Below are 7,292 nucleotides of genomic sequence, written 5' to 3' on the forward strand. Positions count from 1 at the left end.
GCAGCAGTGCTAACCACCGTCAGCCACCCCACATCTACAGAAAACGTGCACAGTAGATGAATCATAGAATCCCTAGGGTGCAGAAGGAGGCCATTCAGCCCATCCAGCCTGCACTGACAACAATCCTGCCCTATCCCCTTAACCCCGTGTACTTACCCTGCTAAACCCCTGACACTGAAAGGGACAATTTAGCATGGCCAATCCACCTAAGGGGTATTCTTTGTCCAGTTTCTCTGATGATTTAATGCCTTAGTCTTGTGATGTTGTTAACTTTGACACCTGCCCACACACACACAGGGGTATGAGGGAGGGAGGTGAGTGCACACAGGCCCCAGAGCTGACTATAACCCTATAACCCAGCACCAACCATCCACACTGCCCTCTAAACATGCATTCGACCTAAACAAAACCGTGTGTAACCAGTCAAGCGGCCGCCGAGTGAAGTTTAACAAGAATGGGGAACAGCCATTACCTGCTCTGGCCGAACGGGAGTCTCACCAGCCCGGAGCCGCCTCACTCCTCCTCCTCCACCACCACTGCCGCCGCCACCGCCTCCTCTCCTCCTCCGCCGACCGCATCACCTGACCGCTCGGCACTGCGCACGCGCCCTGCCGCCGCCGCCGCCGCGGAGACCTCTGGGAGTTGTAGTCTCCAGGGCATGGCTGGCTGGCTGGCCCTGTTGCCCTGTCATCACTGGAAAGCCAGGGTTACCAACCCTCCAAGAATGGGCCTACTGTCTCCAGCAATTGAAGGCTAATTCCCCCAGGACACTGCTGTGTGCAGCCTTGCAGAGAAAAAAAAGAAAATGATCGGCACATTAAGAAAGATTGTTTTTATTTTGTCGTTTTCTTTGAACATTTATCCTTACATTAGAAAGATAGCAAATAGAAACAGGAGTGGGCCATTCGGCCCGTTAATCCTGCTCCGCCATTCACTATGGTCATGGCTGATCAGCAAATGCAACACAAAAACTGAAAATGTTGGAAAAACTCAGCGGGTCTGACAGAGGGAAGGAACGTACGATGAAGCTGGGTGCTGTGGCATAAAGCCATTCTGCATATATATTTAAATGATGGAAATCAGTTTCACGCCCTTGCTGGGGTGTTACCAGAAGGGGCAGGGAAGATCTCATTCTGAAGTTTGACTCATTCCCTGGCGGGGATCCTGTTATGGCTTTCTCGCGAGAGTTGGCAGCCGTAGTAGGGTTTGCACCCGAATCGAACAGACCCGAGAAATCCCGTTCAGGCTGTCATGTGGTTGTGCTATGTAAAGACAAGTACTTCATCTAGAAATGCTTATCAGCATCTGTGAACATCAGGTATCCACTCGACCATGAACCACAAGATTTACTTTTACAGTTGCTTTCCTGTTGTTTAAGGAGTAGATAGTCACCTGTGTCAATTGCCCAGCAGTAAACAAAAATACTTGATCATTGCAGTTTGATCTGGTGTTTAGAAAGGTGAACTACTTTAAGAAAGCAATTGTTCTTACTTATTTCTGCATAACTCTGTGAACTCTGTTCGGGTACCAGAGCAGAAACCCCAAAGTGTGTTATGAAGCCCAACTAGACCTCAAATGTTTTTCTATTGTGCCATTCGTGTGAGGAAACGATGTTTGTTTCACTCCAAGTCTGATTTTATTGACACACGATGAAGCTGTTACCAGAACAAACTTTATTTAATAATACAGTTTAACTATATCAAATGAATTATCTTAACTTTACTAGTTGAAATACTTAAACATGACAAGATACAATTCTTAACTGCTAACCTATCTCTATTAGTTCCAATTTAAGCAATTTTCCTCTAATAGACTTAAGGGGGGAATTTTCTCATCCCGCCTGTCACGCGAATTGTCGTGGGCAGGGAGCGGACCATAAAAAAGGTCTGTTGACTTCAGGTGGTGTTTTTCGCTTTTGGGGCGAGTGCGGCCAAAAATTTAGCCCTTAAACTCTGCTTCAAAATCAGTTAGCAAACAAGACAGGGTATGTGTTTTTATGTGTTAACAATCCTAGAGCCTTTGAACAACTGTGGAGAGAGAGGGACAGAGACCCCTCTTATTTCTTTCAGGACCAGGCAGGAACTGTTTGTTTTTCCTGTAAGCTTAGCTCCTCCTAGATGAATCTGTCTCTTGTCAACCAGCCTGATCAAAACCCTACTCTGAAACCCCAGGAGAAAAATTAAATAAACAAAAATGCATCTACTACATTCTCAGCATGTGAGCTGCCTGGTGCAGACAATCGGCACCGTGTAAACAGAGCTGAATTTTAAACATACCCCTTACTAGAAACATGATATAAATACATTTCTTAAAGGCACAGTGTCATCACACCTCCTCCCTTTAAAAAAAACAACAATATGAAAAGATGGCTTTATTTTTCAAAACCTTCAGTGTCACTATTAGGAGTCCATAACATTTATATACATTTTTATTAAATCCAGGCATGCAAATATAAATCGGGATAAAAGGTGAGCTAGCTAGATGGGTGGAGAACTGGCTTGTCCATAGAAGACAGAGGGTAGCAGTGGAGGGGTCTTTTTCCGGTTGGAGGTCTGTGACTAGTGGTGTTCCGCAGGGCTCTGTACTGGGACCTCTGCTGTTTGTGATATATATAAATGATTTGGAGGAAGATGTAACTGGTGTGATCAGTAAGTTTGCGGACGACACGAAGATTGCTGGAGTTGCGGATAGTGATGAACATTGTCAGAGAATACAGAAGGATATAGATAGGCTGGAATATTGGGCAGAGAAATGGCAGATGGAATTTAATCCAGATAAATGCGAAGTAATGCATTTCGGTAGATCTAATGTAAGGGGGAGCTATACAATAAATGGCAGAACCATCAAAGAGTATAGACACACAGAGGGACTTGGGTGTACAAGTCCACAGATCCTTAAAGGTGGCAGCACAGGTGGAGAGGGTGGTGAAGAAGGCATATGGCATAGAACATAGAACATAGAAAGCCACAGCACAAACAGGCCCTTCGGCCCACAAGTTGCGCCGATCACATCCCCACCTCTAGGCCTATCTATAGCCCTCAATCCCATTAAATCCCATGTACTCATCCAGAAGTCTCTTAAAAGACCCCAACGAGTTTGCCTCCACCACCACCGACGTCAGCCGATTCCACTCACCCACCACCCTCTGAGTGAAAAACTTACCCCTGACATCTCCTCTGTACCCACCCCCCAGCACCTTAAACCTGTGTCCTCTCGTAGCAACCATTTCAGCCCTTGGAAATAGCCTCTGAGAGTCTACCCTATCCAGACCTCTCAACATCTTGTAAACCTCTATCAGGTCACCTCTCATCCTTCGTCTCTCCAGGGAGAAGAGACCAAGCTCCCTCAACCTATCCTCATAAGGCATGCCCCCCAATCCAGGCAACATCCTTGTAAATCTCCTCTGCACCCTTTCAATGGCTTCAACATCTTTCCTGTAATGAGGTGACCAGAACTGCGCGCAGTACTCCAAGTGGGGTCTAACCAGGGTCCTATAAAGCTGCAGCATTATCTCCCGACTCCTAAACTCAATCCCTCGATTAATGAAGGCCAGTACGCCGTACGCCTTCTTGACCACATCCTCCACCTGCGAGGCCGATTTAAGAGTCCTATGGACCCGGACCCCAAGGTCCTTCTGATCCTCTACACTGCTAAGAATGGTACCCTTCATATTATACTGCTGCTTCATCCCATTGGATCTGCCAAAATGGATCACCACACACTTATCCGGGTTGAAGTCCATCTGCCACTTCTCCGCCCAGTCTTGCATTCTATCTATGTCTCGCTGCAACTTCTGACATCCCTCCAAACTATCCACAACACCACCTACCTTGGTGTCGTCAGCAAACTTACCAACCCATCCCTCCACTTCCTCATCCAGGTCATTTATGAAAATGACAAACAGCAAGGGTCCCAGAACAGATCCCTGGGGCACTCCACTGGTCACTGACCTCCATGCAGAGAAAGACCCCTCCACAGCCACTCTCTGCCTTCTGCAGGCAAGCCAGTTCTGGATCCACAAGGCAACAGCCCCTTGGATCCCATGCCCTCTCACTTTCTCAAGAAGTCTTGCATGGAGGACCTTATCGAACGCCTTGCTGAAGTCCATATAGACCACATCCACCGCTCTTCCTTCGTCAATGTGTTTGGTCACATTTTCAAAGAACTCAACCAGGCTCGTAAGGCACGACCTGCCCTTGACAAAGCCGTGCTGACTACTTTTGATCATACTAAACTTCTCTAGATGATCATAAATCCTGTCTCTCAGGATCCTCTCCATCAACTTACCAACCACTGAGGTTAGACTCACCGGTCGGTAATTTCCCGGGCTGTCCCTGTTCCCTTTCTTGAATATAGGGACCACATCTGCAATCCTCCAATCCTCCGGAACCTCTCCCGTCTCCATCGACGATGCAAAGATCATCGCCAAAGGCTCCGCAATTTCCTCCCTCGCCTCCCACAGTAACCTGGGGTACATCCCATCCGGTCCCGGCGACTTACCAACCTTGATGCCATTCAATAGTTCCAACACATCCTCTTTCTTTATGTCCACATGCTCGATCCTTTCTGTCCACCGCAAACCAGCAGTACAACCACCCAGATCCCTTTCCACCGTGAATACCGAGGTAAAGTATTCATTAAGCAGCTCCGCCATTTCTAACGGTTCCGCACAAACTTTTCCCCCTTCACCTTTTAAGGGTCCTATGCCTTCACATCTCATCCTTTTACTCTTGACATATTTGTAGAAAGCCTTGGGATTCTCCTTAACCTTACCCGCCAAGGCCTTCTCATGACCCCTTCTCGCTCTCCTAATTTCCTTCTTAAGCTCCTTCCTACATCCCGTATACTCCTCTAAATCCTTAACACCTCCTAGCTCTCTGAACCTTCTGTACGCCTCTCTTTTCTTATTCACCAGGTTCATCACAACCTTCGTGCACCACTTGGCATGCTTGCCTTTATTGGACTGGGCATAGAATATAAAAGTTGGCATATGATGTTGCAGCTGTATAGAACGATGGTTAGGCCACATTTGGAATACTGCGTCCAGTTCTGGTCGCCGCACTACCAGAAGGACGTGGAGGCGTTAGAGAGAGTGCAGAGAAGGTTTACCAGGATGTTGCCTGGTATGGAGGGTCTTAGCTATGAGGAGAGATTGGGTAAACTGGGGTTGTTCTCCCTGGAAAGACGGAGGATGAGAGGCGACCTAATAGAGGTGTATAGAATTATGAAGGGCATAGATAGGGTGAACAGTGGGAAGCTTTTTCCCAGGTCAGAGGTGACGAACACAAGGGGTCACGGGTTCAAGGTGAGGGGGGCAAGGTTCAACACAGATGTCAGGGGGACGTATTTTACACAGAGGGTGGTGGGGGCCTGGAATGCACTGCCAAGCAAGGTGATTGAGGCAGACACGCTGGGATCGTTTAAGACTTATCCAGATAGCCACATGAACAGACTGGGAATAGAGGGAGACAAAAGAATGGTCTCGTGGGCACATGAGCGGCGCAGGCTTGGAGGGCCGAAGGGCCTGTTCCTGTGTTGTATTGTTCTTTGTTCTTTATAACAGTAGTATAATCCAGTTCAGTCCTTCTCTTCCAACATTGAACATTCCATCTTCTTTCAGATCAAATTAGTATCGGCAATTATATTCTCTTTTCCTTCCTTTCTCGACACGCTGCTGTTGTTCAGCTGCTTCCTCTTTCTTTTCACTGAACTTCTGTTTTCAATCCCACTTTAATTCTAAGTCCGAGCTCGATTCTGTTGTCATGATTGAGAATCAGTTCTGGTAACGTCCTCACAGAGTTGAGCAGGATCAGGAGGATGCACATTCACAATCGAGTGCAAACTGGTACAAACCACATGGCTTTGCTTTGTAATTTCCTTCGCGGAGTCCAAACAGTTCTTCCGATTTCCAGAGTCAACAAATGAAGTAATTGTTTTCAGAAGGTTGAGCTGTTCACAGATTTGCTTGAAGAGGATGTGCCCCTTTGCTTGCCTTCTCAGCCTCACATGTGTTCAGGGCCATCCAGAAAGGTCACTTTATCTCTGTCCCCTTTCTTGCTAACTGGCTAAAGTTCCTCTGTCAGATAGTCCAATTCCACCTTCTGTTGCAAAATGGCACTCAACATTCTTTCCAGAGTCTCCAATTGTACATCTTTCTGTTCCAAGGTAGTTTATCAATTCCTTTGTTTGTTCTGGATCTTCATCATCATTTTCTGCATATTCTTTGGCAAAGTTATACAGCAGAGTAGTTTCTTTTGATGTCAGGATTTGTTGTAATCATGGTTTTAATGATCATTGTGGCAGTCATGCTGTTGCAAAAACCATAGTAATTTACCCGAATGTCAGCTAAGAAAACTATTTCTCTGGGTATCCATGTCAGTGCAACCTGTATGAATTCATCATTCCAGCAATTCATTTAGAATGATGGAACCGTCTCATCAAACAGTCTCACTTCATAATGTTGTCCTTTTCTTTTGGCTGCCATAGTAAAATACTTCAGCTCTTCAATCTCCATCTTGAGATCACATATGACTGCGAATTCTTCTACATTTTCTTCTCACAGATGACAAGCTGCTGTTGACAGTCTTGCAGTTTATGCTCAGTTCATTTCAATAACTCAGGAACAGGCTTCAAATTAGTCAACTTTCCTTACAACTGCCATTGCACCTGCTCGCTTTCCTTATTCATATCATTGTCCAGTAATTGGTTCTCCTTTTCCACCTTCACTAGTTTTACATTGCACTCATCTGACGCCATTCATGTTTTCATTATCTCAGATTTGCAATTATCCACCAGGCCTGCGTAGTGTTTGATCGAGACGTTCAGCTGCTGTATCTCAAACTGAATAAATGTCAGCTTCATTTTCTGAACCTGTGCCAACATGAGTGGATTAAGTCTATAGAGGTATTGCTCAATTGGAACAGTATTTCCTACATCTACATCAGGCACAATTAATTTAGTACTTCCCAGTTTATTCCCACATAAAGCTCCCTTTGATTCTAATAACTCTTTGAGGTCACTTTGATTTTCCTGCAGAAGGTAACTCAATAATTTATTCCAATTTTGATTACTTCCTCATTGATCAATCTAATTTAAGGAATGTCAATTTCAGAATCATCTGGATTTGTTTCTTCACTCTGAATTGTAACTAACACATCCTTATTCTGCTTTCCTTCCCTATCAAAATACTGTGTGAGCATATTCATATGACTCACTCTGTAAGTTTTCCTTCTATCTGGCGTTCTTATCAAATAATTCACCTCACTCAATTTTCTTTCAATTTGATAAGGCCC

General features: G+C 45.4%; 1 protein-coding gene across 4 annotated transcripts in view; it reads right to left on the reverse strand.

Moving 5' to 3' along the window:
• Positions 1-568, reverse strand: part of mtm1 (myotubularin 1) — a 113,365-nt gene extending 112,797 nt beyond the window's left edge. Inside the window, exon 1 of one of the 4 annotated variants that reach the window (XM_078211796.1) lies at positions 473-568. The gene's annotated coding sequence lies outside the window, so the exon portion shown is untranslated. The remainder of the gene's footprint in view (positions 1-472) is intronic. The other 3 variants (XM_078211797.1, XM_078211798.1, XM_078211799.1) reach the window with 3 other exon arrangements.
• Positions 569-7,292: the final 6,724 nt, after the last annotated feature.

The sequence above is a fragment of the Mustelus asterias genome, chromosome 4 (assembly GCF_964213995.1).
Source record: "Mustelus asterias chromosome 4, sMusAst1.hap1.1, whole genome shotgun sequence".
In the NCBI taxonomy this organism is placed as follows: domain Eukaryota; kingdom Metazoa; phylum Chordata; class Chondrichthyes; order Carcharhiniformes; family Triakidae; genus Mustelus; species Mustelus asterias.